Raw genomic sequence first — 11144 nt, 5'->3', positions numbered from 1 at the left:
TGTCATTACCCCCACCTTCCCCTCACTGTCATTACCCCCACCTTTCCCTCACGTTCATTACCCCCACCTTCCCCTCACTGTCATTACCTCCACCTTCCCCTCACTGTCATTACCCCCACCTTCCCCTCACTGTCATTACCTCCACCTTCCCCTCACTGTCATTACCCCCACCTTTCCCTCACTGTCATTACCCCACCTTCCACTCACTGTCATTACCCCCACCTTCCCCTCACTGTCATTACATCCACCTTCCCCTCATTGCCATTACCCCCACCTTCCCCTCACTGTCATTACCCACACCTTCCCCTCACTGTCATTACCTCCACCTTCCCCTCACTGTCATTACCCACACCTTCCCCTCACTGTCATTACCCCCACCTTCCCCCCACTGTCATTACCCCCACCTTCCCCTCACTGTCATTACCTCCACCTTCCCCTCACTGTCATTCCCTCCACCTTCCCCTCACTGTCATTACCCACACCTTCCCCTCACTGTCATTACCTCCACCTTCCCCTCACTGTCATTTCCCACACCTTCCCCTCACTGTCATTACCACCACCTTCCCCTCACTGTCATTACCCACACCTTCCCCTCACTATCATTACCTCCACCTTCCCCTCACTGTCATTACCCACACCTTCCCCTCACTATCATTACCTCCACCTTCCCCTCACTGTCATTACCCACACCTTCCCCTCACTGTCATTACCCACACCTTCCCCTCACTGTCATTACCCACACCTTCCCCTCACTATCATTACCTCCACCTTCCCCTCACGGTCATTACCCACACCTTCCCCTCACTGTCATTACCTCCACCTTCCCCTCACTGTCATTACCTCCACCTTCCCCTCACTGTCATTACCCCCACCTTCCCCTCACTGTCATTACCCACACCTTCCCCTCACTGTCATTACCCCCACCTTCCCCTCACTTTCATTACCCCCACCTTCCCCTCACTCTCATTACCTCCACCTTCCCCTCACTGTCATTACCTCCACCTTGCCCTCACTGTCATTACCCACACCTTCCCCTCACTGTCATTACCTCCACCTTCCCCTCACTGTCATTACCCACACCTTCCCCTCACTGTCATTACCCCCACCTTCCCCTCACTGTCATTACCTCCACCTTCCCCTCACTGTCATTGCCTCCACCTTCCCCTCACTGTCATTACCTCCATCTTCCCCTCACTGTCATTACCCCCACCTTCCCCTCACTGTCATTACCACCACCTTCCCCTCACTGTCATTACCTCCACACCTTCCCCTCAGTGTCATTACCTCCACCTTCCCCTCACTGTCATTACCCCCACCTTCCCCTCACTGTCATTACCTCCACCTTCCCCTCACTGTCATTACCTCCACCTTCCCCTCACTGTCATTACCTCCATCTTCCCCTCACTGTCATTACCCCCACCTTCCCCTCACTGTCATTACCACCACCTTCCCCTCACTGTCATTACCTCCACACCTTCCCCTCACTGTCATTACCCCCACCTTCCCCTCACTGTCATTACCTCCACCTTCCCCTCACTGTCATTACCTCCACCTTCCCCTCACTGTCATTACCTCCATCTTCCCCTCACTGTCATTACCCCCACCTTCCCCTCACTGTCATTACCTCCACCTTCCCCTCACTGTCATTACCTCCACCTTCCCCTCACTGTCAATACCCCCACCTTCCCCTCACTGTCATTACCCTCACCTTCCCCTCACTGTCATTACCCACACCTTCCCCTCACTGTCATTACCACCACCTTCCCCTCACTGTCATTACCCACACCTTCCCCTGACTGTCATTACCCACACCTTCCCCTCACTGTCATTACCACCACCTTCCCCTCACTGTCATTACCACCACCTTCCCCTCACTGTCATTACCTCCACCTTCCCCTCACTGTCATTACCACCACCTTCCCCTCACTGTCATTACCACCACCTTCCCCTCACTGTCATTACCCCCACCTTCCCCTCACTGTCATTACCCCCACCTTCCCCTCACTGTCATTACCACCACCTTCCCCTCACTGTCATTACCACCACCTTCCCCTCACTGTCATTACCACCACCTTCCCCTCACTGTCATTACCACCACCTTCCCCTCACTGTCATTACCACCACCTTCCCCTCACTGTCATTTCCGCCACCTTCCCCTCACTGTCATTACCTCCACCTTCCCCTCACTGTCATTACCTCCACCTTCCCCTCACTGTCATTACCTCCACCTTCCCCTCACTATCATTACCTCCACCTTCCCCTCACTGTCATTACCCACACCTTCCCCTCACTGTCATTACCCACACCTTCCCCTCACTATCATTACCTCCACCTTCCCCTCACTGTCATTACCCCACCTTCCCCTCACTGTCATTACCCCCACCTTCCCCTCACTGTCATTACCCCCACCTTTCCCTCACGTTCATTACCCCCACCTTCCCCTCACTGTCATTACCTCCACCTTCCCCTCACTGTCATTACCCCCACCTTCCCCTCACTGTCATTACCTCCACCTTCCCCTCACTGTCATTACCCCCACCTTTCCCTCACTGTCATTACCCCCACCTTCCCCTCACTGTCATTACCCCCACCTTCCCCTCACTGTCATTACATCCACCTTCCCCTCACTGCCATTACCCCCACCTTCCCCTCACTGTCATTACCCACACCTTCCCCTCACTGTCATTACCTCCACCTTCCCCTCACTGTCATTACCCACACCTTCCCCTCACTGTCATTACCCCCACCTTCCCCCCACTGTCATTACCCCCACCTTCCCCTCACTGTCATTACCTCCACCTTCCCCTCACTGTCATTCCCTCCACCTTCCCCTCACTGTCATTACCCACACCTTCCCCTCACTGTCATTACCTCCACCTTCCCCTCACTGTCATTTCCCACACCTTCCCCTCACTGTCATTACCACCACCTTCCCCTCACTGTCATTACCCACACCTTCCCCTCACTATCATTACCTCCACCTTCCCCTCACTGTCATTACCCACACCTTCCCCTCACTATCATTACCTCCACCTTCCCCTCACTGTCATTACCCACACCTTCCCCTCACTGTCATTACCCACACCTTCCCCTCACTGTCATTACCCACACCTTCCCCTCACTATCATTACCTCCACCTTCCCCTCACGGTCATTACCCACACCTTCCCCTCACTGTCATTACCTCCACCTTCCCCTCACTGTCATTACCTCCACCTTCCCCTCACTGTCATTACCCCCACCTTCCCCTCACTGTCATTACCCACACCTTCCCCTCACTGTCATTACCCCCACCTTCCCCTCACTGTCATTACCCCCACCTTCCCCTCACTGTCATTACCTCCACCTTCCCCTCACTGTCATTACCTCCACCTTGCCCTCACTGTCATTACCCACACCTTCCCCTCACTGTCATTACCTCCACCTTCCCCTCACTGTCATTACCCACACCTTCCCCTCACTGTCATTACCACCACCTTCCCCTCACTGTCATTACCCACACCTTCTCCTCACTATCATTACCTCCACCTTCCCCTCACTGTCATTACCCCCACCTTCCCCTCACTATCATTACCTCCACCTTTCCCTCACTGTCATTACCCACACCTTCCCCTCACTGTCATTACCTCCACCTTCCCCTCACTGTCATTACCCCCACCTTCCCCTCACTGTCATTACCCCCACCTTCCCCTCACTATCATTACCTCCACCTTCCTCTCACTGTCATTACCCACACCTTCCCCTCACTGTCATTACCCACACCTTCCCCTCACTATCATTACCTCCACCTTCCCCTCACTGTCATTACCCCACCTTCCCCTCACTGTCATTACCCACACCTTCCCCTCACTGTCATTACCCCCACCTTTCCCTCACGTTCATTACCCCCACCTTCCCCTCACTGTCATTACCTCCACCTTCCCCTCACTGTCATTACCCCCACCTTCCCCTCACTGTCATTACCTCCACCTTCCCCTCACTGTCATTACCCCCACCTTCCCCTCACTGTCATTACCTCCACCTTCCCCTCACTGTCATTACCCCCACCTTTCCCTCACTGTCATTACCCCCACCTTCCCCTCACTGTCATTACCCCCACCTTCCCCTCACTGTCATTACCTCCACCTTCCCCTCACTGCCATTACCCCCACCTTCCCCTCACTGTCATTACCCACACCTTCCCCTCACTGTCATTACCTCCACCTTCCCCTCACTGTCATTACCCACACCTTCCCCTCACTGTCATTACCCCCACCTTCCCCCCACTGTCATTACCCCCACCTTCCCCTCAGTGTCATTACCTCCACCTTCCCCTCACTGTCATTCCCTCCACCTTCCCCTCACTGTCATTACCCACACCTTCCCCTCACTGTCATTACCTCCACCTTCCCCTCACTGTCATTTCCCACACCTTCCCCTCACTGTCATTACCACCACCTTCCCCTCACTGTCATTCCCTCCACCTTCCCCTCACTGTCATTACCCACACCTTCCCCTCACTGTCATTACCTCTACCTTCCCCTCACTGTCATTTCCCACACCTTCCCCTCACTGTCATTACCACCACCTTCCCCTCACTGTCATTACCCACACCTTCCCCTCACTATCATTACCTCCACCTTCCCCTCACTGTCATTACCCACACCTTCCCCTCACTATCATTACCTCCACCTTCCCCTCACTGTCATTACCCACACCTTCCCCTCACTGTCATTACCCACACCTTCCCCTCACTGTCATTACCCACACCTTCCCCTCACTATCATTACCTCCACCTTCCCCTCACGGTCATTACCCACACCTTCCCCTCACTGTCATTACCTCCACCTTCCCCTCACTGTCATTACCTCCACCTTCCCCTCACTGTCATTACCCCCACCTTCCCCTCACTGTCATTACCCACACCTTCCCCTCACTGTCATTACCCCCACCTTCCCCTCACTGTCATTACCCCCACCTTCCCCTCACTGTCATTACCTCCACCTTCCCCTCACTGTCATTACCTCCACCTTGCCCTCACTGTCATTACCCACACCTTCCCCTCACTGTCATTACCTCCACCTTCCCCTCACTGTCATTACCCACACCTTCCCCTCACTGTCATTACCACCACCTTCCCCTCACTGTCATTACCCACACCTTCTCCTCACTATCATTACCTCCACCTTCCCCTCACTGTCATTACCCACACCTTCCCCTCACTATCATTACCTCCACCTTTCCCTCACTGTCATTACCCACACCTTCCCCTCACTGACATTACCTCCACCTTCCCCTCACTGTCATTACCCCCACCTTCCCCTCACTGTCATTACCCCCACCTTCCCCTCACTGTCATTACCCACACCTTCCCCTCACTGTCATTACCTCCACCTTCCCCTCACTGTCATTACCTCCACCTTCCCCTCACTGTCATTACCCCCACCTTCCCCTCACTGTCATTACCTCCACCTTTCCCTCACTGTCATTACCCACACCTTCCCCTCACTGACATTACCTCCACTTTCCCCTCATTGTCATTACCCCCACCTTCCCCTCACTGTCATTACCCCCACCTTCCCCTCACTGTCATTACCCCCACCTTCCCCTCACTGTCATTACCCACACCTTCCCCTCACTGACATTACCTCCACCTTCCCCTCACTGTCATTACCCCCACCTTCCCCTCACTGTCATTACCCCCACCTTCCCCTCACTGTCATTACCCCCACCTTCCCCTCACTGTCATTACCCCCACCTTCCCCTCACTGTCATTACCCCCACCTTCCCCTCACTGTCATTACCCACACCTTCCCCTCACTGTCATTACCCACACCTTCCCCTCACTGTCATTACCCACACCTTCTCCTCACTGTCATTACCCACACCTTCTCCTCACTGTCATTACCCACACCTTCCCCGTGGAAGGTGTGGGCTGCTATCCCCGTGGGTGCCCTGAGAGACGGAATATTGTCACTGCACAACCCGATACCTTGCCTCCACCGCTAGTCTGGTCTTAATGTTTAAACGTCATGCAGCTGGGTCAAGCCCTGGCCCTTTATCTTACCCTAAGAACCCATCCCCGCTCACCCCCACTACCTCTTCCCCTATCCGCTCACCCCCATGGGTATCTTGTCCTATATCTGATTCGATTCTGCATCAACCCAAGGTGAAACCTTCCTCTCCTATGAGCACGGTACAGAGCCCCACACACAGCCTTCCTCTCCTATGAGCACGGTACAGAGCCCCACTCACAACCTTCCTCTCCTATGAGCACGGTACAGAGCCCCACACACAGCCTTCCTCTCCTATGAGCACGGTACAGAGCCCCACTCACAGCCTTCCTCTCCTATGAGCACGGTACAGAGCCCCACTCACAGCCTTCCTCTCCTATGAGCACAGTACAGAGCCCTACTCACAGCCTTCCTCTCCTATGAGCACGGTACAGAGCCCCACTCACAACCTTCCTCTTCTATGAGCACGGTACAGAGCCCCACTCACAACCTTCCTCTCCTGTGAGCACGGTACAGAGCCCCACTCACAACCTTCCTCTTCTATGAGCACGGTACAGAGCCCCACTCACAACCTTCCTCTCCTGTGAGCACGGTACAGAGCCCCACTCACAACCTTCCTCTTCTATGAGCACAGTACAGAGCCCCACTCACAGCCTTCCTCTCCTATGAGCACGGTATAGAGCCCCACTCACAACCTTCCTCTTCTATGAGCACGGTACAGAGCCCCACTCACAGCCTTCTTCTCCTATGAGCACGGTACAGAGCCCCACTCACAACCTTCCTCTCCTATGAACAAGGTACAGAGCCCCACTCACAACCTTCCTCTCCTGTGAGCACGGCACAGAGCCCCACTCACAACCTTCCTCTCCTGTGAGCACGGTACAGAGCCCCACACACAGCCTTCCTCTCCTATGAGCACGGCACAGAGCCCCACTCACAACCTTCCTCTCCTATGACCACGGTACAGAGCCCCCACTCACAACCTTCCTCTCCTATGAGCACGGTACAGAGCCCCACTCACAACCTTCCTCTCCTATGAGCACGGTACAGAGCCCCACTCACAACCTTCCTCTCCTATGAGCACGGTACAGAGCCCCACTCACAACCTTCCTCTCCTGTGAGCACGGTACAGAGCCCCACTCACAACCTTCCTCTCCTATGAGCACGGCACAGAGCCCCACTCACAACCTTCCTCTCCTATGAGCACGGTACTGAGCCCCACTCACAACCTTCCTCTCCTATGAGCACGGTACAGAGCCCCACTCACAACCTTCCTCTCCTGTGAGCACGTTTCAGAGCCCCACTCACAACCTTCCTCTCTTGTGAGCACGTTTCAGAGCCCCACTCATAACCTTCCTCTCCTGTGAGCATGGTACAGAGCCCCACACACAACCTTCCTCTCCTATGAGCACGGTACAGAGCCCCACTCACAACCTTCCTCTCCTGTGAGCACGTTTCAGAGCCCCACTCACAACTTTCCTCTCCTGTGAGCATGGTACAGAGCCCCACTCACAACCTTCCTCTCCTATGAGCACGGTACAGAGCCCCACTCACAACCTTCCTCTCCTGTGAGCACGGTACAGAGCCCCACTCACAACCTTCCTCTCCTGTGAGCACGTTTCAGAGCCCCACTCACAACCTTCCTCTCCTATGAGCACGGTACAGAGCCCCACTCACAACCTTCCTCTCCTATGAGCACGGTACAGAGCCCCACTCACAACCTTCCTCTCCTATGAGCACGGTACAGAGCCCCACTCACAACTTTCCTCTCCTGTGAGCACGGTACAGAGCCCCACTCACAACCTTCCTCTCCTGTGATCACGGTACAGAGCCCCACTCACAACCTTCCTCTCCTATGAGCACGGTACAGAGCCCCACACACAGCCTTCCTCTCCTATGAGCACGGTACAGAGCCCGACTCACAACCTTCCTCTCCTGTGAGCACGGTACAGAGCCCCACTCACAGCCTTCCTCTCCTATGAGCACGGTACAGAGCCCCACTCACAACCTTCCTCTCCTGTGAGCACGGTACAGAGCCCCACTCACAGCCTTCCTCTCCTATGAGCACGGTACAGAGCCCCACTCACAACCTTCCTCACACACATCAGGTCAACACGTGTGAATTATGACCTGATCCAGATGCCGGCGGGAAGCTCATAACCCAAAACTATGACTAGTCGCAGCAACATCTAAGGCCGACCTGTCATAGGCCTACTGGTCCACTGAGCCACAATTCAATTTCAATTTCTTTCTTTATTATGCACCCCATACCCATCTCGTGGGCGGTGGTGGAAAGGGTTACAGAGACACATAATGGGTTTAAAAACTGAACCCCGTAGTTCGTTTAGCTATTAAGTAACAATCTTTTGAATATATATATGAACCTTACCTTTAAAGAACATTATAAAGTAGCCGTCATAACTGCAGGAAAAAGGACAGATTGGATAACAAGAACCTTTCACACTAGAGATGATATACCAATGATGATTTCAAGACGCTAGTGCTCTCTAGAGTGGAATACTATTGCACAATGGCAGCCCCTTTCAAAGCTGGAGAAATTGGTGACCTGGAGAGCGTGCAGAGAGCATTTACTGCTAGAATCCACTCGGTAAAACATCTAAACTATTGGGACCGACTAAAGTGCCTAAATCTGTATTCTCTGATGCGCAGGCGAGAGAAATACATAACAATTTGCACGTGAAAAATAGTAGAGGGGCTGGTCCCAAACCTGCACACATAAATAATACCACATGAGTCCAGAAGGCATGGCAGGATGTGCAGAATACCCCCGTTGAAGAACAGAGGTGCAATAGGTACTTGTTGCATTCACATGTATATACATTTATATATACATCCATGCACACAAATACATATACATATCAATAATCTTTTTATATCACAAGTGAATCAACAAGAGGCTCATAGCAATCTCTATACATGGCACTTTACATCAATGGTGAGTCACAGTTACTAGTCTTGCTCCACACCCACCCAACTGGGCGGCAGCTTTACAGTCATGTGCAGGCTGCACCTACAGTAAACAATTTTTGGATACTTCGCTAAGATTCCCGGCAGAAAATCATTATGAATGAAGTACTTACACATTTCGTGGACTCCAGTGATGGTGTTATCTCTAAATTACGCGACTTTTTTACATTCCATTATATAATAACGCAAAGTATCCCAATAGTTCTGCTGACAGAGTTTACATTTAGTTAAATCAACAGTAGTAGATGTTGCAAACTTCCAGGTGTACTTGTAGCCGAGCCTGAGCTTAGCAGTGATAACATCTAGAAGTCTGCTAACCTTATTGGATGACCCAAAGACGTGCGGTTCTTCCTGCATAATAGAATGATGATAGATGGAGGAACTGGTGTGAATTTCACTTTGCTTCAAGTCTACGAGATTTTGTTGATGTTCACGGAATATTACTGCCCACAGGCTGCTCAAAGGCAGTCCAAGTGGGCAATCAATTCCCTCTTTATGAGCAAACGTTTTGGCCAACTCATCAGTTCTGTCATGCATTTGGAGACCATTATGGGAAGGAATCCACTGGAGACTAACTCTGTCTTCATCGTTGCTTATTTCATTATATATGTGTTTAGCTTCAGAGACAAGCACGACACAGTTATGCCTTGGGGAGCTGAAGGCAGTCAATGATGACAAGGTGTCACTTACAATTAGCGTGTCATCTTTGGATTGATATACGCACTGGTAACGCACAACAAACATACCCGGAGATGCTGACGACACCAGCAACGGTGAACTACTTAACAAAGATCTCCCATTTGGCACCGGCACCAAATCCTGACTCCCACAATACATGTTTATACTACGCCTCTGGCGCCAACACTAACTTCACCTCATATCTCAGATATTTCCCAGTACCTCTAATCTATAAATAATCTCCGTCATCTCACCCCTAGAATCACAGAAACTGAAACGTCAATAGCTGATAATTTCCATTACATAAATTATTCAGAATGATGTCAGATATTCTCGATATTTAAACATCCAAAAGAAGTTCACAACAGCGCCAAAAATAACAAATTTTATCGAGGTGGTTAATGTAAAATACAATATATCTTTAGCCAGAGTAAAGTGGGAGTTGAACGTGGGGTCATTGACTACAGGAGCTGACTTACCGGGGAGTGCACCCTCCACCACCACTGCGTTAACACTGACTGAGTCACCTCTCATACTCTGCTGATCTTGCTGTCTCACACACACACATCCTCACTCACACCCAAAATCTTTCCCATGGACACCCCTCCCCGCTCTCTCCCCCTCACCCAGGGTCTGATACCCCACTCTCTGCCTCCCACCCAGGGTCTGATACCCCACTCTCTGCCTCCCACCCACATGGCACTGATGCCCACTTTATCCCTCCCATCTAGGGTCTGATACCCCACTCTCAGCCTCCCACCCAGGGTCTGATAACCACTCTCTTCCTCCCACCCATCCAGGGTCTAATAACAACTCTCTTCCTCCAACCCAAGGACTGATGCCCACTCTTCCTCCCACTCAGGGTCTGATACCCGCTCAATATCTCCCACCCAGGGTATGATACCCAATCTCTCTCTCTCCCTCCCAACCAGGGTCTGATACCCACTCTCTTTTCCTGCCTTCCAGGGTCTGATTCCCACTCTCTCTGCCTCTACCCAGGGTCTGATATTCACTTTCTCTGCCTCCCATCCAGGGTCTGATACCCACTCTAAGCCTCCCACCCAAGATCTGAGACCCACATTCTTCCACCTTGGGTCTGATACCCACTCTCTCTGCCTTCAACCCATGGTATGATACCCAATCTCTCTGCCTACCATCCAGGGTCTGATACCCACTCTCTGCCTCCCACCCCAGGGTCTGATACCCACTCTCTGCCTCCCACCCCAGGGTCTGATACCCACTCTCTCTGCCTCCCACCCAGGGTCTGATACCCACTCTCTGCCTCCCACCCCAGGGTCTGATACCCACTCTCTCTGCCTCCCACCCCAGGGTCTGATACCCACTCTCTGCCTCCCACCCCAGGGTCTGATTGCAACGGGGATGGGGTAATGACTCTACGTCGTCCACTACCCTGCCCAAAGTTAACTTATCTCATAAGACCCCAGAGCACTACTCTCACCCTTCCGTCCACTCCTCGTGAATCTTA

The 11144-nt window shown here is 52.5% G+C and overlaps 1 protein-coding gene across 2 annotated transcripts in view; it reads right to left on the bottom strand.

Annotated features, from left to right (window-relative positions):
* The window catches only part of LOC123750822 (organic cation transporter protein), a 233852-nt gene extending 223622 nt beyond the window's left edge, over window positions 1–10230 (bottom strand). For both annotated transcript variants that reach the window (XM_069333457.1, XM_069333474.1), the window contains exon 1: window positions 10138–10230. The gene's annotated coding sequence lies outside the window, so the exon portion shown is untranslated. The remainder of the gene's footprint in view (window positions 1–10137) is intronic.
* Window positions 10231–11144: the final 914 nt, after the last annotated feature.

Source organism: Procambarus clarkii, chromosome 4, assembly GCF_040958095.1.
Source record: "Procambarus clarkii isolate CNS0578487 chromosome 4, FALCON_Pclarkii_2.0, whole genome shotgun sequence".
Taxonomy (NCBI): domain Eukaryota; kingdom Metazoa; phylum Arthropoda; class Malacostraca; order Decapoda; family Cambaridae; genus Procambarus; species Procambarus clarkii.
The sequence above is the reverse complement of the archived record's forward strand: the minus strand, read 5'-3'. Positions and strand labels throughout refer to the sequence as shown.